The sequence below is a fragment of the Rattus norvegicus genome, chromosome 6 (assembly GCF_036323735.1).
Source record: "Rattus norvegicus strain BN/NHsdMcwi chromosome 6, GRCr8, whole genome shotgun sequence".
NCBI lineage: Eukaryota > Metazoa > Chordata > Mammalia > Rodentia > Muridae > Rattus > Rattus norvegicus.
This window is the reverse complement of record NC_086024.1, coordinates 70,495,890-70,522,885: the sequence shown is the minus strand read 5'-3', so window position 1 is coordinate 70,522,885 and position 26,996 is coordinate 70,495,890. Positions and strand designations below refer to the sequence as shown.

At 36.5% G+C, this 26,996-nt stretch overlaps 1 long non-coding RNA gene across 1 annotated transcript in view; it reads right to left on the bottom strand.

Annotated features, from left to right (window-relative positions):
• Positions 1–16,959: 16,959 nt before the first annotated feature.
• The window catches only part of LOC120093250 (uncharacterized), a 30,022-nt gene continuing 19,985 nt past the window's right edge, over positions 16,960–26,996 (bottom strand). The window contains exon 3 of the long non-coding RNA XR_005486365.2: positions 16,960–17,333. This is a non-coding gene — a long non-coding RNA (uncharacterized LOC120093250). The remainder of the gene's footprint in view (positions 17,334–26,996) is intronic.

The window sequence follows — 26,996 nt, the reverse complement described above, 5'->3', positions numbered from 1 at the left end:
TGTGTGTGTGTGTGTGTGTGTGTGTGTGTATACACATATAAACAACTGAGTCCATTAAGCATTGGAGGTATACACCTGTGTTAAGGCTGTCCATTTGTAATCGTACAAACTATGTTTGAGCTTGTTCCAGCAAGAAACACTTATCTACTCTCAGTAGCCTCTGACGACCTATAGTTTTCAGCTTGAAGTAGATTAATATGCAAAGTCTCATGTCCAGGTTGGCATGTCGACTGGTACTGGTGTTATGCTAGTCTTGTTTAGGCAATCATGCTGTTAAGATTTTATGGGTACATTTTCCCTATTTTGTTTAGGAGATACTGTCTAGAAGCAAGCCTTCTGTGATTCTGTCTATTATAATCTTTCTTTTTCCACTTCCTTGATTTTCCCACATGCATATTGGTTGCATTTTGATATGTTTTATTTTCTCTTATATTATATTTAAACTGATTATTTTCTGTGTTTTTACCAATACTGGACTTTTCATCTGTACCTTTTTTTTAAAGTCATTAGTGATCATATCTCATTTCTAAAATATTGCAGCAACACCTTCCAGTTGAACTATCCTGCCCAAATGCAATGTTGAGTAATATTTGCCGCTAGTTATCCTGCTTCCAAATGTATTGTTATCTCCACACCTTTACTCCACTTTGCTCAATGTGGATAGGTTATGATGGAGATCAAATCCACTAACTGCTCCACTTTGAATATTGCCTTGATATTTTCTATGAAAATATTCAAAATGTCTTTTTAATTTTTCATGTTGAGTGTATATATTTTATAATCTATTATCTATGTAAATTACCTTATATGCTCACCGTGATAAATCACCTGCTTTTGATGGCTTTCTCCTGACTTAGTTTCAATTATTCTCAGACTGGTTCATGCATCCACTGTGGATGTTGCATATTCGACTCTTTATTCTCAGTTTCATCATTATTAATAGCAGTCACTTGTAGAGTCATGAATTCTAACAGATTAGTGTTGAAGCTCAGCAATAGCAGATCTGCTGAGATGCAGGAAGTCTCTGTCTCTATACAAATTACTCTCTTCTAGGTAGTTAGGTAGGTCAATAGACAAGTGAGGACATAGAAAAACATATAGGTGACAGATCGATAAAAATACATACTTACAAATTACATAAATATGTTAATTTTATATAAATATTTATGTTATTTGTATATATGTAAAATATATTTTTTACTTTACTACTAATGCATTTTTGCTATTGCTTAGTTATATTGTGTTAACCCATTACAATGAAATTATATCTTTTATTAAACATAAAAAGAAATAATAAATTTAAATTGGTATTGGTGAAAAAATAAAATAGAAGCAATAATTTTTTAATGTCCAGTGACATGGTTCGCTACTTGTTTTTGGTGAAGTTTTTCCAAATGTAATATATTAAAATTAGTGATGGTAAGCTTGAACTTTCCTTTCCTTTTTAACAGGTGTTTCAGATAATTTTAATATGCAAATAGATACAAACACAACTGGTCATAGATTACTGCCCATCATTCTGTTAAAAATTTTAAACTCTTGTTAAATAAATTGATAGAATATCCCCTGTATTAAATGAAAATACCTGTCTTTTGCTTATAATCTCAGCACTAGGCTGAGTAATTAAATTGCAGCATACTTAAAATAATCTATATAACAGCAAAGTCAGAAGAAAATGAAACTGGAAAAGCATAGAAAAACATATTGCTTCTCTCTCTTACTCAGTGGGAAAATGTTATTTAATGGTTTCAAGGATGTCATATGTCTATTGATGATTGTAACTATTAAAAATTTTGTAAGTTCAGATTAGACACTATGGTAAATATCAGAGGAAATATCTGTCTGGTGTGTACAAAAGCTTAGTAAATATTACTGTCACTGAAGTGTTTATCTTTTTGAGAATTTCAAAGACCATTCTATCTCATTCTTCACTCACACACTGAAATACTCCTTCTTACTCTGATGTCCCTGAATGTACTTTCTTTTTTTTCCAATTTACTTTTAATTTTTAAGTTAACCTTTGTATGTTTTGCATTTTCATATTGTGTATTTTCTGTATTCACATTTCCAATGTGATTGATCCCCCATCCAGGTTTCCCCTCCAGAAGCCCACTATCCCATCACCCCTCCCCTGCTTTTTTGAGGGTGCTCCCTCACCCACCCAGCAACTCTGGCATCCGTGTCCTGGCATTCCCCTACACTGGGACATCAACTCTTCCAAAACCAAGGGCCTTTTCTCCCACTGATGTCTGAAAAGGCCATCCTCTGCTACATATGCAGCCAGAGCCATGGATCGCTCCATTTGTACTCTTTTGTTGGTAGTTTAGAAGAAGGAAGAGAAAAGTGTGGATGCTTCAGTCCTTCTTAGAAAGGGGAAGAAAATATCACAGGAGGAAATATGGAGACAAAATGTGGAGCAGAGACTGAAGGAAAGGCCATCCAGATACTGCCCCGCCTGGGGATCCATCCCATATACAGTCACCAAAACCAGACACTATTATGGATGGCAAGAACTACTTGTAGACAGGAATCTGATATAGCTGCTTCCTGCTCTACCAGAGTCTGACAAATACGGAGGTAGACACTGACAACAAACTCTTCAGTGGCTATACCACTGAAAAACTGATGCTCCTTCCTGCAGTGATCACTCAGGCATGGGTAAAGTCTCATGAACTCACAATGCGACAGGCACTTCACCCCTAGAATTATTTTCCCTGCGCACTTTCCTATGCTCTGGTTGGTAAATTCTTGCTTATCCTCTTAGTCAATGTTTTCTGAACCTTGGATGTGAAACATACATGTGCTCTGTTTAAGGCTAAGCACATAAAGCTGACTTACTCTCACTTAAATAGCTAAACGAGAGTCTCTGCATTAACCCCTGCCCATTGTCAAAAGTGAGCTTCTATGACAGAAATGGAAAGCTGCATTAGTTTATAAATATAAAGAAGGAGATCCTTCAACATGTTTTTTGTTTTGTTTTGTTTAGTAGAGAACAATTATAGGTTTAACGCTTGGGCCTATGGCCTACCTATCTATGGGTTCCTGTCCAGGTTTATAGTACAAAGCATGAGTTCCTACCTGTGGAGCAAACTTCTAGTTGAACCAGAGCTGCCACTTACCCTGAGAATAGTCATGTCACTATTGTATCAGTAAGTTCATATTTTGCCAGGCAAGGTCCACAGCCAGGAAGAACCCTCAATAACTATTTGCCCGTAACAGAGCTCATGGAATGCAGTAGGAGATCTTTTGAAGTTCTTGCAGGACTAACACTGCATATCACAGTTTTTAACATGCCACTGTTAACTTACACATTTTAAGTTTTAAATTGAATGCTTTTCAAATTTTAAAGTAGATGAAATATTATTCTGTATGACTTTATTTTATTTATTTTGCCTTCAAATGACAATATCAGTTTTTTTCCTCTTCCAACAGGTATTAGCAAATCACAATGTGCCAAATAATGTGTGTGATAGAACAGTTGAACTTTCCCACTCTTCTCCTATAATAAATTACTTTAACAAAGGTGTAATAAAACTAATATTTTTACAAAATCTCTTCTGAGAAATAGAAATCCCTAAGAGTTTCAAATCTGAGTGTCCAGTGATGCTTTGTGGAGATATTAATAAAAGGAAGTTAACCACTGTAGATATGCCTGGACAAGCTGACATACTCAAATTGTTTTTATCAAAAATCTGTTGGCATGACGCTTCAATCTCTCACTGGCTTTTTGTAGGCATATCTGTTTCTCAAAATGTGACCTTGACTGTGTCCAATGTGATCTTAAAACATGTAGGTAGCTTTTTGAAAGCTAGTTAAAGCTAAGACTTACAGAACTAAAAATGCATCGACAGAAACGCTGCCTATTCACACAGTCTCTTCCAAACCAAGTTGACATTGCTTCTACCAAAAGAATTATTTAAAACATTTTCTTATTCTCTTTATTGTGCCAACAATCATGCCAACAAATCTGTTGACTGTGTGAACATTTTTTGTTAGATATTTCCTATGGACTACCTCCTAAAAACTTCTCACTCACTCCCTACTTTGATATAAAGAAGTACTGAGTTTTTCCCATGAAAATTTCAGAGACCTTTTTGTCTTAAAAAGCATTCTAAAACCCTGATCTTGACTTTCTTCTTAGAGGATGTTTCTTGATGCTGTTTCTATCTGCAGACATTAATAATTCAGAGCAATCAAGTGCTTCAAGAGTATTTTGTCTTTCTCCTGTAACATTGTAAGAAGAACTCAAGTAGATTCTTCAATATTTGATTTCCTAAGTTCCATTGCTGCATACCCAAGCTTGTTGGGTCCAATTTTTACTTGCTAACTTTTTTTAAACAATTCTTGCTAAACTTTTTTGATACTAACTGAAAGATTTCAAGTTTCTAGTAAGATTTTTAATATCTAGTTTCTAACCCCAAACACTGTCCTCAAATTGCACATAAGATTTCTTCAAGGCTATTAACATCTTCATTTTCTTTGCTAGTTTGTAGCTAATGCTCAGCTCCAAAATGGCTCACAGAGATTTCAACCTTCTCATAGAAAACTAGGGCTGATTCATTTCGAGTATTATTTTTGACTAACAATTAGAAGCTACAGTTCTCTAAGAAATGGTTGCATCCCATTTGTTAGAAAAGAATTGGAAGATTTCAGCTCACTCTTAGATGAAACAGTGTCAAAGTGTTTGATTTGTGTGTATAGTACAAAACTCTAGAGGATGAAGTTATTAATAATAAATGTCATTTCACTTTAAGGCACTCATAAGTAGAAAACAACAAAAGGAAAAGTAAGTTTGATAATATGAAAGCCACAAAATTCAATTTATTTGTGATGTTGCAGGTACTGAAAAAGAAATGTAAATGTCAGTTTCATAAGTTGGTAAAATTTAACAGTGAATTCAAAGAAACAACTCAAAGAAGGTGAAGAATGGTATTTTAAATAAAGGAGTGCAAGAGGGTTAGGAATGAATGAAATAGAGGATGAGTTTGAAGTTTGAAACTATTGTCCATTAGAGACAAAGGAATTCAGTATTGAAATATTATAGGATGTAGTCATGGCTGCAGTCCAAGTGTGAAGAGAATTGTATACTACAAAGAGGAGACCAGACTAAACATCAAAAATTAATTTTATAGTTATTTGATTTTGTTTAGGTTCCTCTGAAAATTCATATTCAATTACAAAATTAATGTGGCATTTTAGTCAAAGTAACTTTTATTAATCTAAGGTAACTGTCAGATGGGTGACTTACTGCTAAATCACCTCACGCTTTTTACTTATTTCTGAACTATGGCTTGCTGGCCAAAGTTCCCTTCAAGCTGACTGATTCGATCTAACTTCTCTCAGCTCTGTTTGACATCAAACTAAATCTTGCAACTTGTTGAAATCTCTGGCTTCTTCTTCTTCTTTTTTTTTTTGTTTGAAAAGAATTTTTTTTATTTACCTGAGTATTTCTTATTTGCATTTTGAGTGTTATTCCCATTCCCGGTTTCTGGGCAAACATCCCCCTAATCCCTCCCCCTCCCCTTCTTTATGAGTATTCCCCTCCCCATCCTCCCCCCATTGCTGCCCTCCCCCTACAATCTAGTTCACTGGGGGTTCAGTCTTAGCAGGACCCAGGGCTTCCCTTTCCACTGGTGCTCTTACTAGGATATTCATTGCTACTTATGAAGTCACAGTCCAGGGTCAGTCCATGTATAGTCTTTAGGTAAGGGCTTAGCCCCTGGAAGCTCTGGTTGCTTGAAATTGTTGTACATATGGGGTCTCGAGCCCCTTCAAGCTCTTCCAGTTCTTTCTCTGATTCCTTCAACGGGGGTCCTATTCTCAGTTCAGTGGTTTGCTGCTGGCATTCGCCTCTGTATTTGCTGTATTCTGGCTGTGTCTCTCAGGAGCGAACTACATCCGGCTCCTGTCGCCCTGCACTTCTTTGCTTCATCCATCTTGTCTAATTGGGTGGCTGTACATGTATGGGCCACATGTGGGGCAGGCTCTGAATGGGTGTTCCTTCTGTGTCTGTTTTAATCTTTGCCTCTCTATTCCCTGCTAAGGGTATTCTTGTTCGCCTTTTAAAGAAGGAGTGAAGCATTCACATTTTGATCTTCCGTCTTGAGTTTCATGTGTTCTAGGCATCTAGGGCAATTCAAGCATTTGGGCTAATAGCCACTTATCAATGAGTGCATACCATGTGTGTTTTTCTGTGATTTGGTTACCTCACTCAGGATGATATTTTCCAGTTCCAACCATTTGCCTACGAATTTCATAAAGTCATTGTTTTTGATAGCTAAGTAATATTCCATTGTGTAGATGTACCACATTTTCTATATCCATTCCTCTGTTGAAGGTCATCTGGGTTCTTTCCAGTTTCTGGCTATTATAAATAAGGCTGCGATGAACATAGTGGAGCACGTGTCTTTTTTATATGTTGGGGCATCTTTTGGGTATATGCCCAAGAGAGGTATAGCTGGATCCTCAGGCAGTTCAATGTCCAATTTTCTGAGGAACCTCCAGACTGATTTCCAGTATGGTTGTACCAGTCTGCAATCCCACCAAAATGGAGGAGAGTTCCTCTTTCTCTGCATCCTCGCCAGCATCTGCTGTCACCTGAGTTTTAGATCTTAGCCATTCTCACATGTGAGGTGAAATCTCAGGGTTCTTTTGATTTGCATTTCCCTTATGATTAAAGATGTTGAACAATTCTTTAGGTGTTTCTCAGCCATTTTGCATTCCTCAGCTGTGAATTCTTTGTTTAGCTCTGAACCCCATTTTTAATAGAGTTATTTGTCTCCCTGCAGTCTAACTTCATGAGTTCTTTGTATATTTTGGATATAAGGCCTCTATCTGTTGTAGGATTGGTAAAGGTCTTTTCCCAGTCTGTTGGTTGCCGTTTTGTCCTAACCACAGTGTCCTTTGCCTTACAGAAGCTTTGCAGTTTTATGAGATCCCATTTGTCGATTCTTGATCTTAGAGCATAAGCCATTGGTGTTTTGTTCAGGAATTTTTTTCCAGATGCTTCCCTAGTTTTTCTTCTATCAGTTTGAGTGTATCTGGTTTGATGTGGAGGTCCTTGATCCACTTGGACTTAAGCTTTGTACAGGGTGATAAGCAAGGATCGATATGCATTCGTCTACATGTTGACCTCCAGTTGAACCAGCACTATTTGCTGAAAATGCTATCTTTTTTTCCATTTGATGGTTTTGGATCCTTTGTCAAAATCACGTGCCCATAGGTGTGTGGGTTCATTTCTGGGTCTTCAATTCTGTTCCATTGGTCTATCTGTCTGTCTCTGTACCAATACCATGCAGTTTTTATCACTATTGCTCTGTAATACTGCTTGAGTTCAGGGATAGTGATTCCCCCTGAAGTCCTTTTATTGTTGAGGATAGTTTTAGCTATCCCGGGTTTTTGTTATTCCAGATGAATTTGCAAATTGTTCTGTCTAACTCTTTGAGGAATTGGATGGTATTTTGATGGGTATTGCATTGAATCTGTGGATTGCTTTTGGTAAAATGGCCATGTTTACTATATTGATCCTGCCAATCCATGAGCATGGGAGATCTTTCCATCTTCTGAGGTCTTCTTCAATTTCTTTCTTCAGAGTCTTGACGTTCTTATTGTACAGATCTTTTACTTGCTTGGTTAAAGTCACACCGAGGTACTTTATATTATTTGGGTCTATTATGAAGGGTGTCGTTTCCCTAATTTCTTTCTCGGCTTGTTTCTCTTTTGTGTAGAGGAAGGCTACTGATTTATTTGAGTTAATTTTATACCCAGCCACTTTGCTGAAGTTGTTTTTCAGCTTTAGCAGTTCTCTGGTGGAATTTTTGGGATCACTTAAATATACTATCATATCATCTGCAAATAGTGATATTTTGACTTCTTCTTTTCCAATCTGTATCCCCTTGACCTCCTTTTGTTGTCTGATTGCCCTGGCTAGAACTTCAAGAACTATATTGAATAAGTAGGGGGAGGGGTTGGGGATTTAGCTCAGTGGTAGAGCGCTTGCCTACCAAACACAAGGTCCCGGGTTCGGTCCCCAGCTCCGGAAAAAAAAAAAGAAACAAAAGAAAAAGAATAAGAAGGGGGAGAGTGGGCTGCCTTGTCTAATCCCTGATTTTAGTGGGATTGTTTCAAGTTTCTCTCCATTTAGTTTAATGCTAGCAACTGGTTTTCTGTATATGGCTTTTACTCTGTTTAGGTATGGGCCTTCAATTCCTATTCTTTCCAGGACTTTTATCATGAAGGGGTGTTGAATTTTGTCAAATGCTTCTCAGTGTCTAATGAAATGATCATGTGGTTTTGTTCTTTCAGTTTGTTTATATAATGGATCACATTGATGGTTTTCCATATGTTAAACCATCCCTGCATGCCTGGGATGAAGCCTACTTGATCATGGTGGATGATTGTTTTGATGTGCTCTTGGATTCGGTTTGCCAGAATTTTATTGAGCATTTTTGCGTCGATATTCATAAGGGAAATTGGTCTGAAGTTCTCTTTTTTTGTTGGGTCTTTGTGTGGTTTAGGTATAAGAGTAATTGTGGCTTCATAGAAGGAATTCGGTAGTGATCCATCTGTTTCAATTTTGTGGAATAGTTTGGATAATATTGGTACAAGGTCTTCTATGAAGGTTTGATAGAATTCTGCACTAAACCCGTCTGGACCTGGGCTCTTTTTGGTTGGGAGACCTTTAATGACTGCTTCTATTTCCTTAGGAGTTATGGGGTTGTTTAACAGGTTTATCTGTTCCTGATTTAACTTCGGTACCTGGTATCTGTCTAGGAAATTGTCCATTTCCTGCAGATTTTCAAGTTTTGTTGAATATAGGCTTTTATAGTAAGATCTGATGATTTTTTGAATTTCCTCTGAATCTGTAGTTATGTCTCCCTTTTCATTTCTGATTTTGTTAATTTGGACACACTCTCTGTGTCCTCTTGTTAGTCTGGCTAAGGGTTTACCTATCTTGTTGATTTTCTCAAAGAACCAACTTTTGGTTCTGTTGATTCTTTCTATGGTCCTTTTTGTTTCTACTTGGTTGATTTTAGCTCTGAGTTTGATTATTTCCTGCCTTCTAATCCTCGTGGGTGTATTTGCTTCTTTTTGTTCTAGAGCTTTCAGGTGTGCTGTCAAGCTGGTGACATATGCTCTTTCCTGTTTCTTTCTGCAGGCACTCAGCGCTTTGAGTTTTCCTCTTAGCACAGCATTCATTGTGTCCCATAAGTTTGGGTATGTTGTACATTCATTTTTACTACATTCTAAAAAGTCTTTAATTTCTTTCTTTATTTCTTCCTTGACCAGGTTATCATTGAGTAGAGAATTGTTCAATTTCCACGTATATGTGGGCATTCTTCCCTTATTGTTATTGAAGACCAGTTTTAGGCCGTGGTGGTCCGATAGCACGCATGGGATTATTTCCATCTTTCTGTACCTGTTGAGGCCTGTTTTTTGACCAATTATATGGTCAATTTTCGAGAAAGTACCATGAGGAGCTGAGAAGAAGGTTTATCCTTTTGTTTTAGGATAGAATGTTCTATAAATATCTGTTAAGTCCACTTGGTTCCTGACTTCTCTTAGTCTGTCTACGTCTCTGTTTAATTTCTGTTTCCATGATCTGTCCATTGATGAGAGTGGGGTGTTGAAATCTCCCTCTGGCTTCTTCTTGTTCTCTGGCTTCAACTACTTCTGCTTACCTGCAATGAATTGCATGAACTCATAAACTAACTTATCTGTTAAACTCAACTAACTTACCTGCATTACCTTAACTCAACTCAACTTCTTTCTTCTTGTCTATATTCGTGAGAGTTGGACATAACCTATATCTAACACATATTTTTTCTCTGGTTCCTTACCTTATCTGCCAATGAAATAGTCATTCTTTTCATACATGGCTGCTTCCTTCAATAAATTATCCTTACATCCATTGTTAGGGCTTAAAGGTATACTCTAATTGAGTTTCCACATTCTAGCCAGAGCTGCCATGTTGCTGCATTAAAACTCCTCTACAACTTCCATGTTTCTGTTTAAGCAAAACAGTGTACACAGTTTAACTTTTTACAACAAAACTATTATCAGTCCCATAAAACTATCAGTACAAATACCTTTATGAAGATCCATTGATGTGTTGATCTTTATCCCATGAAGAATCCTAATCACACGTCTTTCAGCAATGTCTATTTCAATACCTAGGTTTTCAATCTGCTAGAATTGGATCTTTATGAATTATGATGTTTTTTAATCTTTTATCACTTGTGAAAATATAGATAAAACTTCTACCCAGTGTAACATTCTGAAGTTATATCACCTTTATATAACACATGTACATCTAACTCAACAGTTTTTTCCTACAATCCAGTCTCTTTCAGCTAATTTTATTCTGCTTTACTGTTTGTCAAGGTACAACTAGATCTTTATGAATCCATGCATAAATTAGACACTTAGGAAGTAACATTCCATGCCCAGGTCCACATCAGTGAGCTGAGCTTCTTACCTATACATGTTATCCAAGGTAAATCTATATTTATTTAAGTTTTCCTAATTACTAAGTATATTTCTGGAACAAATGTACTTGCTCTGCTTTGAGCAGATTATTGGTGTGGAATACTTATGAATTATCTTTGAAGATTTAGCACAGTCTACCATGTCCTCAAAAAGTTCCTTTTGGAAATAATTAGCATCACAAACTATATTTTGAATAATTGAGAAATAATATTATTTTATACAATGATTTATGTCTAAACTGTTGACCTGAATGACAAATGGAACAGAACGAGTTTAATAAATATGGGAGCTCAGTGGAATGAATCAAATTCTTTATGTTGCACAAATCTTTGTTTTCAAACTAGCTCATTTAAATCTTTATCCTGAGAGGATTTCCTCTGGAAGCAAGTCTTCCTCATTCTGGTCATCTTGTAAGAGTCACACTATAGAGGTATAGAAGATGTCACAGAGTAGAGGCCTCTAGAAGTTGTATTTCACTTTTCACTAACTACAAGTCTAAGCGTAGTCTAATTAGATGAAGTTTTATTTATTAAGCCAGGGTAAATAAAATGTATAATTTGCAACCTTGGCATTGTTGTGCCAAAGATATCAGAGATTTATTTCAGATTGCATTCATAGCAACCCATCATATTAATGATGCACATATAAAATTTCACAAAGAAAAAACTATGCCAGGATTCTATTTCAAAAATAAATCTAATACCCCTCAAAATTATATATTTATTGGTTTCTTACAAGCCTGCCATTTACTTTCTTGTGCTCTCAACTCTCAGAGTTTATTGCTTAGCCTATTAGAAATGAGGAAAAAAATATAGTATGTCTGCAAATCCACTCTACTAGCCCACTTCCTGCTGAAGGGAAAGGAGAAAAAAAGACTAGTATTGAAATCCTGTTTGTGTATTTTTGTTTTTTTTTCATGTTGTCACATAGTTTTAGAATCTGAAAATATAAAATATATTTCAATAACTTACCTTTCTTCCACTAAAAGCCAATTATCCAGAGGAAAAATTTAAGTAGAATGTGTGGGAGGAATTGTCAGAATGCACACAAGAGGCATCAGGAATGAGGATTAAAATGATCTTCCTGACAACTTGCCTCCTACTTACCAAATCCTTGTGAGATGACAGCATTGCCTGAGTTAAGCAGATGCCAGACATAAGAGCAGAGAAAGCTGGACAGAAATCACAAAATGACCATTAAGACAAAATCCTCTAGAGAGGAAGAACCATGTTCAACCATGGTTTAACATTTCTGACTACAAAATGTTTCAGACTAAGACACAGAAAAATGCCTCTAATATAAATGCCTTGTTATAGTTAAATGGTAGGAAAAATAGTGCTGATCGTTTACAAGTTTTCTATGAAGCAATAGCGGAAGCTCTAGGAAGACATTAGAAAATCAGGTGCTTTCGTACTGCCATTTCAACACAACTGTTATTTGGTGAGGATTAAAAATGTGAAAACAGAAAAAGAATATACTTTGATGACAATGGAGAGCTCATTTTTTCATATATAGTAGGAATTCATTTTTTCTTTTTTCTTCTATTGGACATTTTATTTATTTACATTTCAAATGCTATCTCTCCCTTTCCCCGTTGTTTTCCTTCTGGAACCCGGCACCAAATCCCTCCTCCCCCTGCCTGTATGAGGGTGCTCCCCTGCTCTCTACTCACTCCCACCTCACCGGCCTAGCAGTTTCCTACACTGGGACACCAAGTCTTTACAGGACCAAGGGCCTCTCCTTTCATTGATGCCAGATAAAGCCATCCTCTTCTACATATGCAGCTTCAGGCGTGGGTCACTCCATGTGTGCTCTTTAGTTGGTAGTTTAGTCCCTGAGAGTTCTGGAGTATCACCTTGGTTGATATTGTTGTTCTTCCCATGGGTTTACAAACCCTTTCAGCCCCTTCAGTCCTTTCCCTAACTCCCCCATTGAGCTCCACATGCTCAGTCCAATGATTGGCTGTGAGCATCTGCATCTGCATCTGTATTGGTCAGGCACTGGCAGAACCTCTCAGGAGACAGCCATGCCAGGCTCCTATCAGCAAGAGCTTCTTGGCATCTGCAATAGTATCTGGGTTTGGTGTCTGTGTATGGGATGGATCGCTAGGTGGGGCAGTGTCTGGATGGCCTTTCCTTCAATCTCTGTTCCACATTTTGTCCCCATATTTCCTTTATAGAGGAACAATTCTTAAGCAGCACACACCAGGGTATACTAAAATTAGATACTCTTTTTATGAGCTTTAGTGCCTGCCCTTACCTCAAAAGACTTTATTACATGTGCATGTGTGTATGTGAAAATCAACAAAATTAAAACAAAATGAAACAAAGCAAACTAATTACCCAAACTAAATAAGGCATGGAAAAACTGTCCTAATTAGCAAAATCAGAAATTAAATGGGGGAAACATAACAACATATACTCGAAAATTCAGAGAATCCTAAGGATACTATAAAAATCTGTACTCCATCAAATTGAAAAATCTAAAATAAGTATGTAATTTTCCTCATAAGTATCACTAACCAAAGTTAAATCAAGATCAGGTAAATGACTTAAATAGATCTATAAGTCCTAGTTAAATAGAAGAATCATTCATTAAAACTCTCCCAAACCAAAAAAGTCCAGCATCAAATGTTTTAGTGAATAATTCTGCTAGACTTTCAAAGAGATTTAACTAAAACTAATTCTCTTCAAATTATCCCACAAAGAAAAATGAGACGGAACAAGAAACAATTTGTTGTATGAGGCCATAGTTGTGTACAAACCACACAAATCTTACTTACCATGTCAGTAAGATAATTTACCATGACCAAATATGTTTCATCCCAGAGATCCAGCAATGGTTCAACACACAAAAATGAGTTAGCGTAATCTAAATAAACTGAAAGACAAAATGTGCATGAACGTCACATTAGGTATCTTTAACAAAATCCAGCGCCCCCGCAAGATAAAATTTTCAGAGAGATTAGTGATCGAAGGAACATATCTGAACATAAAGGTAATTTATATGAAGCTTATAGCTGACATCAAATTAAATGGAATGAAAGTTAAAACAATTCCACTAGAATCAGGAACTAGACAAGGTTTTTCTACTCTCTCCGAATATATTCCATATAGATATAGAGAGATAGAGAGTGGTAAGATATCCAAAGGGAATCAAGAGATTACAAATTGAAAAGGGTGAAGTCAGACTTTTCTTTGCAGGTGATATAAGTATACATAAGTGACATGAAAAACTTGGCTAGGGAAATCCTACAGTTAATAAACATTTTCTGTGAATTGACTTGGTACAAAATTAAATCATTCGATCAATAAATCAATAAATCTGTAGCCTTCCTATATACAAATGACAATACTGTTCCTAACAGCCACAAATAATGTAAAATATCTGAGACTAAGTCTAACCAAGTAAATGGAAATCTTATAAAAAAAACTTCAAGTCTTCAAAGAAAAACATTGAAAAGCTTGAAAAATATATAAAAAGATTAATATAAATGGCCGTGTTGCCAAACAATCTACAAATTAAACACAATCTCCATCAAAATTTTAACACATTTTTTACAGATATTGCAATGATAGTTTTCAACTTCATTTGGAAATACAAAACAAATAAACAACCAAACCCTAGGATAGCTAAAACAATCCTGAACAATAAAAGAAGTACTTGAGATCTCACCATCCATTCAAGTTGCACTGCAGGGCTACAGTAATAAAAACTGCATGGTATTGGTGTGAGCACAGACATACTGATCAATGAAATTGAATTAAAGTTCCAGATATAAATCCACACACTAATTGAATTATTTTTATAAAGTAGCAAGAAATAAATACTGGAAAAAATAAATTATCTTCAATAAACGGTGCTGGTCAAACTGGTTGTCTCTATGCAGAAGAATGTAAATAGATCAATGTCTATCACCCTGCATGAAACTCAAGGCCGAGTGAATCAGACGCCTTAGCATAAAACCTGACACATGGAACTTGATAGAAGAGAAAGTGTAAACCATCCTGAACACATTGGCCCAGGAGACAACTTCCTGGATAGAAAACTGATAGTACATGCATTAAGATCAACAATAAATAAATGGAACCTCATTAACCTAAAAGCCTTCTTTAAGGCAAAGGAAACTGTCAACTGGAAAAGGGGTCAGCATACAAAATGGGAAACAAATGTTATCAACTTCACATCCAATAGAAGCCTAAAATCTAAAGTATATGAAGAACTCAAGAAATTAAATATGAAATGCAAAACAAAACAATATAAGTAAACATGGAGTACAGATATAAACAGATAATTCTCAATAGAGGAATCTCAAATAGCCTACAAACACTTAACTGTTCAACATCCTTAGCCATCATGGAAATGAAAATCAAAACTACATTGGCATTTCATCTTATACCTGTCAGAAGAGCTAACATAAATAACACAAGTGGCAGTTTATACTGGTAAGGATCTAGAACAAGTGTAACTCTCCTCCAGTGCTAGTAGGAGTATATATAGTCTTGCACAACCACTATGTAAATCAATATAGTAGTTCCTCAGAAGATTAGGGGTTGAATTACCACAACATTCAGCTATACAACTCTAGTGCACATACCAAAGAATACTCCATCTTATCACAAAGAAACTTGCTCAGCCATATTCATGGTGGCTTTATTTATTTAGGTAGAAAATAGAAACAATTGAGATGTCTTTCAACTGAAAAATGAATAAAGAACAGTGTGATACATTTACACCATGGAGTGCTACTTAAATGGCTTAAAATATGACTATAAAAATTTCAGGATAACGGACACAACTAGAAAAGAAATATCATCCTGAATGAGGTAACACAGACCCAGTAAGTAAATATGGTATATATTTACTTAGAAACGGCTTTAACCTCTTATGTACATAATAATCAATTTGTAATCCACAGGTACAGGGTGGTGAGATAACGAGGGCTTCTTGAGGGATGGTGAATGAAGGTTTCTGGAACGGGGAAATTGGATAAATTTACCCATACTGAAATCTATAAGGATTACCCTCATGAATACTCCTTGTAATGGGGGATATGGAGGAGTCTGAATTGGTTACCTTTAGCCAGGTGATTTTTTTAAATTGTGGTATTAGGTTGCATTCAGTTGAGTTGTTGGCCAAGGTGTATCATGAACATTCATAAACAACTCATGCTGACTCTAGGCACAAGGTTGCTCTCTAAAAACTGACATCGGGGCCCCATCAACAAAGGACAATATCCTTGCAACTCATTGAATGTGGATATATTATTCTGGTGCCTACAAGGAGCCTTCAGTGCTATGTTCTAGAGTCTTTGGTGCAAGAAGATACTCTGTAGGCTACAGAAAGAACTACTTATACACCACCCCAGTCACAAAACTCTGGAGCTTCAATCTTTTCTGTCTTCAAGATGTGCTGGGGCATGGAGACACAAAACTTGTGATAGTGGCTAACCAATCTTTGCTTTAACTTGAGGCCCTAGGCTAAAGAGGTAGCCTACATCGCCTGGATGTCAGGAAACAGGGTAGCCTAAAGACATAGGATACAATGAAAACAACAAGCATATATACACACCTCAAAAAAAGCATGAACTTCTGCTACATGTATATACCTCTGCCATTTCCCATCTTCATCAGGGAAGCTTCCGTCAGAGCAGATGGGAGCTAGTGCAGAGACCCAGACCCAGACCTTATCAGGCATTATGCAGGGAGAGAGAGAGAGCGAGAGCGAGAGCGAGAGCGAGAGAGAGAGAGAGAGAGAGAGAGAGAGAGAGAGAGAGAGAGAGGAGAGAGAGAGAGAGAGAGAGAGAGAGAGAGAGAAATTGAAGGTTTTCATAAGATCCATGTACAACTCTGCAGAAAATGCAGATGAATGATCTATGTAGGATTTAGAGGGGATGAGTGGATGGAGGACAACCGGAGAACATTGCCCAATGAATGAACTAAACAGGCCTCACATGGGCTCACAGATAGTGAAGCTGTGAACACAGAGCCTGGATGATTCTGCATCAGGACCTGTTTATAAGCTATGGCTATTAGCTTGGTATTTCTATAGAATTTCTAACAGTGGGTGGTCATGTATCTCTGACTCTTTAGCCTTCTCTTGGAACTCTTTTCTTCCTAGTGGCTTTCCTAGTCTACCCTGCATATGAGGGATTTTGCCCTATTTTATTGTATCTTGTTTTGTCTTGCTTGGCTATAATCTCTTGGAGACCTGCTTTTTTCTAAAAAGAAAATGGAGAGGCAGTGAGTTTGGATAAAGGGGAAGTGGGGAGATTATGGGATGAGTGCAGAGAGGGAAAATTGTGGTGTGGATATATTGTATAAGACAAGAACCTATTTTCAAATATGTCTCTCTCTCTCTCTCTCTCTCTCTTTGTGTGTGTGTAATAAAAAATTAAAAAGAAAATATATTCATTTGTAGTCATATAAAAAATATTTTATGTATTTACAATACCCCTCCTCCAGGTCCCCCTCCTACAATTTTTCATCCCATTCCTCCTCCCCTGCTCCTGTATTCAAGCAGATACTCCCGCACCACCAGGTCTCCCCATTCTCAGGGTCCTCAAGTCTTTGGAGGATTAGGCACATCTTCCACTGAGACCAGACCAGGCAGTCTTTTACTATATAAGTGTTGGGGGCCTTGGCCAGATCCTGTATGCTGCCTCCTTGGTGGCTCAGTGTCTGGGAGCTCCCTGGAGTCCAGTTTGCTTGAGACTGATGGTCTTCCTATGGGGTCTTCCTCCTCTTTGTCTTCTTCTATCCTTCCCCTAATTCAAGCATAGAGGTCCATGACATTAGTCGAATGGTTGGTTGTATCTTCATCTGTCTTAGTCAGCTGTTAACTTGCTGAAATAAATAATAATACAAAATTAATTTTAAAATAGTTAAAAAATAATCCAAAATCAAAAGGAAAATAAGAACAACAAACATTTTTCCTGGATAGATTGCTAGCAGTTATGTTAGGTGAGACAGAGATACTGTATGACTCTCATAGTTATTAACCACATTTAGGAGACTATCGTCACAAGGACGGATGCTTATTATTTTTCTTTTAAGGCTGGTCTTTGGTCAGTGAATATTTTCATATTTATTTCTACATTATGCTATTTTCTTAAAAATTCTCCTGAGATTTGACACAATTATACATAGTTGTTGATAGTTGAAGATGCCAGGCCTGCACCAACAAACCCTTAAGACACAAAACAACAGAACACTCAGAACAAAGCACATAACAATTTCTTAACTGTGGGTATTAAAGGGAATTCAAAACTGTCTGCATCTTTTGATCAAATATATTCCTGTATTACCCGACAATTTAAATGTACCTCAATTTAGGGACCATAAAGAGGGAAGCATTATTAAATTCTTATTAGAGGTCTGGTTCCTTTTAGATGAGAGAATAAATTATTGTAAAATTCCATACTGGAGATTTTGAATTAAGCAAAGCAATTGTTTCTACTAAATTTGAAGGAGTTCTCAAAACTTTTTTTTTTGTCATTTAGTGTATTACCAGAAAGTCTAGTTGAGTTTCTTGACCATTTGACAAGGTAAATACAGAAACTTCAGATTAAAAATATAATTTTGTTTTTAATCAACATTTCTTTACCAGCTCATGGAACATCCAGAGGCTTTTTAATGAACTAAACCCTTTCCTAAGGAAGCCAGAAAAGTTACTACGAATATGGAGAAAATTTTATTTTTATTGTATTTTTTGGTTCTGCCCTAGATCTCTGGACTATCCAATCTCCTGTTCTCAGGCATCAACGCAGTGCAGGGCATGAACTCCCTCTCCAATGTAAGCATTATTTAATGTGGTCTTGGATTCAGAAGGAACCACCGTATCAGCAAATCTCTGCTGTATAATGTCATTGAGCTTTTGTGTTCTTTTATAGTCCATTTTTTAAAGATAAGCACATCTCCATATGTACATGGGAAAAAGGCAGAAAAAAATCCTAGGTACTGGCACTTATCCTACTCCTTAATATCCTTCCCTGTCCTGTTCTGCCAGGCTTATTCTGAAACTTGACTGACAATAGGCTTATGACCCTCTTGTCTCAGACTCAAGATGTCAAGGACTGCAGAAATAGGTCAAATAAATCTGTATTCCACCCATCATGAGACTTGCTAAATTTAAGATTTGGGTGTTCTATATTTCAATACTCTAAAATTTAAACTTTCAGGAGGATGATGTCGAGATTTTTAGCCATTAGGTATTTCAGACTTTAAATGTCTTACAATCTATGAATTTTGATTTTTTTCTGACCTTGGCATTTGAAATTATGTTGTTTAGAGCTGTGTTTTACACATATGGTAAACATTAATCTGTCTTTTAATTTCAGAATAATCATTTGGGTATCACAGTACCATATCTGGGACTTCAAAAATTTAAAGATATCACTTTTAAATGCACTGTAAATACCCAGGTGAAAGATTTGTAAGTGAATATTCAATACTAATGTGATGTTAACTAAAAAGTACAGAACTTGAGATTGTAGATCCTTGTTATTCAGAGTGTGCCCTGGGCACAGAAGCATCAACATACATGGTGAGCTAATTAGAAATACAGTCCCTCTGCCCCTACCTCAAAGAACAGAATCAGTCTTCATTTTAATGGAATCTCTGAGTGACCCTGTGCACATTATTGCTTAAAAATAAGACAATGGAAATGTGAGGGTGTTCTTGGCTTCCCAAACTATGTTTTCTGTTAAAATATGAAGTCAATTTTACTGAGAATATTGGTTTCATAAAAAATCCTAGCTATGTTACACGAATCATTTTTTGTTTTAATCCTAGGTATAGAATAAGAAGCTGATACACAGTAGGTGATTATGATTTGCCTTGAGCACTATCAGGAGCATGGATTGTGCCACCTGCCTGTAGTATATTGTGAGGACTCTGGAGAGAGTATAAATCGAAGATCCTCTAGAGGGCATGTGGCAACTGCTGCCCCTGCTGCTGTTTCCCTTACACTGTTGCTGGTACCTGCGGGTTCTAGATGCTGACTTTACTTCTGCTGGATGGCTAGTTTGCTAGTTGGATAGACTGCTGGATATTCTGATGGTGAAGATTGGATTTGCCCCAAGGAATTCAAGGCCCTTATTCAGTGAGGAATAGCCTATAGAAATCTATGTCTTCTTTTATCAGTAACCTTCATTTCCTTCTACTTACTGTTAGGGGGTTGAAAGGGATTAGGGTGGAATAGGGTGGGAAGGGAGTTAAAGGCAAAAGAACCCAATAAAATATGCTAACAATCCATGGGCTACAGATTTAGCTGTGAAAGGAAACCAGAAATGAGAATCACATGAACTTAATTCTGATCTGTCCTAAGTCTTCGTATTACTTCTTCTTTCTGTTGGTTAATGATTGTCAGAATGAATAGTTCCTTGTGGCCTGCATCATAATGAATCTTCAATTTCAAATTTTAGAAGTGTCCTACATTATTTGGCAAGTACATGCTGTTCTTATCTCCTGACAAATAACAGATTAAAAAGTAAAGTACCCCATGTTTCAGGGTAAGAGGGAGGCTAGTAGCTGGATATTTCATATCTGTGTTACATTTAGATGTCTGCACTTTTCACAGATGACAGACAAGAAGGAGCAGTAACAGCTCTTTTGGATCTAAAAAATATCTGAAAAGAAGTGTGGAGACATTAACATTCTATTCATTTCTTCAAATCCTTATCAGAAAAGATGTACAAGTAAATTAAATCATCACTAGTCATATTGTGTCAAGGATTTACAATTAAAACTATTAACATATAATATATGGCCCTTAATATAGAGATATTTTACTGTCCCATTTTATTGCATTTTAATATACAATTATTTGCTTCTTTAAAACATTTTGGCTCAGATTTTCTCTGATCTTCCTGTCAATACATATTGTTCCTTATAAAAGTATTGTAACATTATTTATTTATGTGTGTGTGTCCGTGTGAATGTGTGTGTGTGTGTGTGTGTGTGAGAGAGAGAGAGAGAGAGAGAGAGAGAGAGAGAGAGAGAGAGAGAGAGGGGGAGAGAGGATCAACTTGGGGAAATTGGTTTCCCCTTCTACCAGGTGGATCCTGCATATTGAACTTAGATTATCTGGCTTGGCAGCAGGTGGTTTAACCCACTACAGAATCTCACTGGCTCTCAGTTTTTATTGTTCCAGTCTAATCTTTTAGTTGTCAATATCGAAGATTACAAATGGACTATCAAATGTACTCTGACATTGTTATCCAGGGTTTGGATGGAGTCAATGGGAAAAACTTTAAAACTGCAAACAGCTTACCTACTCCATGTATTTTCCGTGCTGTTTGTATATGAGGAATGGTGCAGGTTTAAAGCTGATTAACTATCTGTGACACTAATATATCACTCTCCCTCTGTAAACCGAACTGTTTTGTTTTTTAAATGTATTTTCTGTTCAGCAAGTTTAAAGCTGTCTAACTCTGACTCCACTCTCTCCATAAATGACCCTGAAAACATTTGTGAGTTAGTATCACTTAGCATTTCCAGCCACAAGCTCAATAACACGCTGGGTGGTGATGGAATCTTAATACTAATGATATCAGCTTTGCTATCCTGCAGGGAATTACAATCATGCATCTAACTCCCATCCGATGGCAGATTTCTTCCTTAACTAACACAAGCCACTTATTCATGTCCCTACAGACTCACATTTAGACAAACTGGCTTTTCTTGAGAAGAGGAGATGAACTAAACACTACACCACCAGTCTTGTCTAATTCATGTATCACTCTTTAAAAGCACAGCTTGCAGCAAAAACAAAACTTGACAGTAACAGCTCAGTGTTACAAACACATACTGACTTTCACACAGCTGATTCTTTAGTTTCTCATAGCTCTTCCACTTAGGATTAATAATTTATACCCAAGTTTCTCAAGATTTCTACTTACCTGTACTCTGCAAGTCAATGTCCCATCAGCAGTAAGCCCACATTTATGAAACAAGGAAAAACTACACATTGTATTTCAGCTCATGTCTACCAACTGTAGAATCATATTAAGAACAGTAGGGATCATGCTGTCAGAAAGGCAGCACCTTCTACAATTCATCAAGATGCTTCTACTCTGATCCCAAGGGGGCCTTTTTGATCAGAAAAAACAAAATAGGGCTCTAACCACTCTAGGTGTCCTCTCTGCTGATGAGAAATGTCCAGAAATTGCAAGTAATTCTTGATTTTGAATACCATTACCAACTGTTTTATACCATTACTTAAATAAATATTTTAGCACTAAGCAGAATAGAATCATTCCTTTTCTGAACAACAGCTACTAAAATATTTGAAGGTTTGTATAAATTGTCTTAGTCCTCTGAGATCATAATTTGTTTTACCTGGATTTTGTATTAATATTGCCATAAAGAAAGTACCAAGAATAAGGGGGTGGTGTACACCTACATATTATATGCTGATTATATGTATCGAAGTATAATGTCACATCCAATTAATATATACAGATTTTGTAATTTTATGCATCAAATAAAATGCCACTATGGAAATTAGTGTGGTCATTCCTCAGAAAAATGGGAATCAAGATACAGCTATATTATAATTAGTTCTAAAAATCACTTCATCCTACTCTTCAGACACATTTTCAACCATATTCATTGATGCTTTACTCATAACAGCAGAAATAGGAAACAAACTAAATGATTTCAACTGATGAATAGATAAAGCAAATGTGATACATTTATATAAAAATATATTACTCAGCCATTAAGAAAATTAAATATGCAGGTAAATGCAGAAACTAGAAAAATTTATCCTGATTGAGGTAACCCAGATCCAGAAGGACAAATATAGTGTGATACACTTATATATGGATATTAAATGCTAAGCTAAGGTAATGATAAGCAAGCTATAATCTGTAGAACCACAAATACTAGGTACAGAGTACAAGGTTAGAGGGGAACAGATAGTACTCGCTCTGTTCAATTATTTGACTCTATTTGATTCTAGAATACTATAGAGCTGGGTTTTCCTTTTTTTTCTATAATTTTCTCATCTGTAATTGTGTTTCAAAATTGTTTTCATCATGTAGAAATGCTTTGCAAACTACATTTTTTCTGAGTACTTTAAGATCCAATGTGTTCAAACAGTGAAATGTTGTAAATCCTATTTTTCATGCATTTCACAGCCATCTGTTCATGTTTTATAAATATGTGTTCTCTCAAATCTTAACGTGTAATTTCAAGTGGAGACAATTCCACATATGGTCCCAAATCCTTCTGCTCCCTCTCTCCTTTTCACTAATTAGTCAATTAGTATCAATAGGTAGTCAAATTTTCTTTAGCTACTTGTTCTTTTATTCTTCATGTCTTCCTTAATTTAGAAGGTGTGTCTATCACATTAACATTATTCTAGGCATTATAATGCTATTAGCATAATTTTCAAAATATTTTTAAAATTAAAAGAGGATAAAAATTTCAAAAGGATGATTGATTTTATATACACATCTACCATGTTGTCTAATAAACTTTGTCAACAACAATGTAACTTTTGACATATTAACCAATAATTTTTTAAAACATTATATAATATGAGGCTGAAATTCATTTTAATGAGCAAAATGGGTATCACAGGTGAATAACCTGAGGTATACATTGAAAAATGTCAACTCAAAATCAATCTTTTTTTGCCACATAATAATCATTTGAATCACTGGGCAACCCTGGGGATGGGATAAGAATTCCTCCCTGAAGAGGGCAAGCTTCATACTCATAGGTGAATTGTTCCAATGTTTAAATGCCTCCGTTAGATTAGTTCAATAGATAATCTGTCCTCCTCTGTTTTTTATATTCCATAGGTGCTGAATAATAACAGGCAACTATGTTCTACACTATAAACAGAAACACATCGGCACACAGGAACAAGTGATCATGAAACAACTCTGGGGAACTTTTTTTTTTTTAATTCATTATAGAGACATTGACTTTTCTTTTTTCTTTCTTTTTTTTTTTTTTATTAACTTGAGTATTTCTTATATACATTTCGAGTGTTATTCCCTTTCCCGGTTTCCGGGCAAACATCCCCCTAATCCCTCTCCCTCCCCTTCTTTATGGGTGTTCCCCTCCCCATCCTACCCCCATTGCCGCCCTCCCCCCAACAATCTAGTTCACTGGGGGTTCAGTCTTAGCAGGACCCAGGGCTTCCCCTTCCACTGGTGCTCTTACTAGGATATTCATTGCTACCTATGAGGTCAGAGTCCAGGCTCAGTCCATGTATAGTCTTTAGGTAGTGGCTTAGTCCCTGGAAGCTCTGGTTGCTTGGCATTGTTGTACATATGGGGTCTCGAGTCTGGGGAACTTTTTAGGTTAACACATGTGATTGCTAATTTAAATATTAACTTGAATAAACCCTGAATAACCTGAGAAGAGAGTCTCAATGAAGAGTTGTCTAGATTACACTGGTCTATAGGAATGCCAGAGAATTCTCTTGATGGCCTTAATTGAGAGTGGATAGCATCATTCCAAGGTTGAGGCTCTGAACTTGTAGAGAAAGTGACCTGAGCATTAGCCATGCATACAGTTATTGTCTCTTTCCTTTAAAGACAGCAATGTAAAATGGAACAAACAAAACAGCAAAAAGAAAGGAAAGGAAAACAACAACAAAAAATGCTCTATACTAAAAAGCTATTACATGAAAATAAATTCTACAAAAGTGCAAGAGAAGACAAAGAAACTGAAATAAGGAAGAGTTCCTTTGAAAAGCAGCATCTACAAACTCTTTCAGGAACTTTTAAACATTTAGGTTATAATTAGCAAAGCTGAAAATTCAGTATATGGTTGAATAGATTATTGAGATTCTCATTGAGAAAAATAGGAGAAAATAGTATTAAAAAGATCTAATAGCTTATTTTTCACAATCAGAAGTAAAATATAATCATTTAAATACAACCCAAAAGCAGGGACATTTATCCAAGGTTTTGGGGTGACTTTTAAAATTGAAAACAGACAAGTATCATTGGGAATCTTTTATTTATTTATTTATTTATTTATTTATTTATTTATTTATTTTATGATGAGGTGTTTGTTTTAAAATAAATCCTTAAGAAATGGTTATAATTTTTCTATATATGTAAATATAACTATTAAAAATAAAAATAATAAACAGATAAGCAAAAGGAGATTTACAGGCTTATAGATGGCCTCATGTGTCCAACACATAATCACCACAGCATGAGTCTTCGTCCTTCTTCCTTTGGGCTGTCTTTCTCCTATAGTTACAAGAGGACTTGTTAAGCTTTCACATGCTTTGAAATCAAATTTTAATTCTGTCAGACTATGAACTGCTAATTCTTTTTCATGTCAGTAATTTCTCATATTGTGTAAGAAATAAACTCTCTACTTTGACACCGATATTTCAATATTTTCTCAACTTTTCAAGCTGTCACACCACTGGGAATTAACATTTTTTTTTTGGATAACAATCTACCTTGAATTTCAGGATTAAATGATAAGAATCTACTAAATAAATTAGAATATTTTTAAGTAACTGCTTTTAAACACATAAATTTGACTACAAGTTTATATGTACAATTCATGTACAATCTAATGCTTCTTTATAAAGCCTCACCAATTGATGTTGAGTTCAGAAGGAAATAGAAACAGAGCAGCCTGCCTTTTCTGTCACTAAAATGAACAGCTTAGTAGCTGTATTTTATGGGGTCATTGCCTAGAGTTTCATGACTGACATGTCAGGACCATCTCTATCTAGTTTCTGTATATTCACCACGACAAACAAATAGCCTAGCATTCCTCTCAAATTGCTCACTCAGTGATGGTATTATTTTTTTTTCTTTCAAGATCTTTTACTTCGCTTGACAGGTTTGTTTATTTGTTTGTTGGTTTGTTTGTTTGTTTTCTAATTTTGGTTTATTTCTGCACATGGAACTCTAGTAGCTTTACTCTTTATTGGTTATTTTATTTATTTACATTTCCCCTCCACAAACCCCCTATTACCTTCCCCTCCCCTGCCTCTGTGAGGGTTCTCTCCAACTCACTCATTTACTCCTGCCTCAGCTCCATAGTACTCCCTTATCCTGGGTCATCAAGCCACCACAGCACCAAGGAGTTCCCTTCCCACTGATGCCATATAAGCTAGTCCCCTTCTATATATCCGGTTGAAGCCATGAGTTACCCCACTGCCACCCCGTGTACTCTTTGGTTGGTGACTTAGTCCCTGAGAGCTTTAGAGGTCTGGTTGGTTGATATTGTTCTTCTTATGGGGTTGCAAACCCCTTCCACTCCTTCAGGCTTTGATTGAATTTCTCCATTGGGGTGCCCACGCTCAGTCCTATATTTGGCTGCCATCAACAATAAAGTCTAGGTATAATGTCTGCAGGTGGGATGGATCCTTAGGTAGGTCAGTCTCTGAATTGCCTTTCCTTCAGTCTCTGCTCTACTCTTTGCCACTGCATTTCCTTTTGACAGGAGGAATTCTGGATTCATATTTTTGAGATGAGTTGGTAGCATTATCCCTTGACAGGGGGCCATGCAGATCAACTGGATAAGGTCTCAACAGGCTCTCTAGCCCCTTTGTTGGGTATATAGGCTAATGTCCTCCCTGTTGGGTCCTGGAAACCTCTTGGGCTTCTGGCATCTGTGACTGTCTAGTGGCTATCCCCAGTGTCCCACTGCTACACACCTCCTTTGAAATTCCTGACCCTCTGTACATCTCCCCCATCTCCTCCTCTATCTGAACCATCCCTGCTTTTTTTATCCCCTTCTCTCTCCCTCACAGATCACTTGCTTCCTCTACTTCTGAAATTATTTTCTTCCCCCTTCTGAGTAGGACTGTAGCATCCACACTTTGGTGGTCTTCCTTCTTGGGTTTCATATGGTCTGTAAGTTTTATCATAGGTACTCTGAGGTTTTTTGTTTGTTTGGGTTTTTTTGTGTGTGTGCTAAAATCCACTTATCATTGAGTACACCCATGTGTGTTCTTTTGTGACTAGGTTACCTGACTCAGCATGATATTTTCTACTTCCATTCATTTCCCTAAGAATTTCATCAACTCATTGTTTATGATAGCTGAGTAGTACTCCATTGTGTAAATGTACAACATTTCCTATCCATTCCTCAACTGTGGGACATCTGGGTTCTTACCAGATTCTAGCCATTATAAATAAGGCTGCTATGAACATAGTGGAGCACGTGTCTTTGTTATATGTTGGAGCGTCTTTTAAATATATTCCCAGGAGTAGTATTGCTGGGTCCTCAGGCAGAAATGATTTCAATTTTCTGAGGAAACTTTCAGACTGATTTCCAGAGTGGTTGTAACAGCCTGTAGTCCCATCAAAAATGGAGGAGTGTTCCTCTTTCTCCACATCTTTGGCAGCATCTGCTGTCACCTGAGCTTATGAACTTAGCCATTCTGACTGGTGTGAGATAGAATCTCAGGGTTGTCTTGGTTTGAATTTCCTTGATGTTGAACACTTCCTTAAGTGCTTCTCAGCCATGTGAGATTCCTCAGTTGAGAATTCTCTGTTTAGCTCTGTTCCC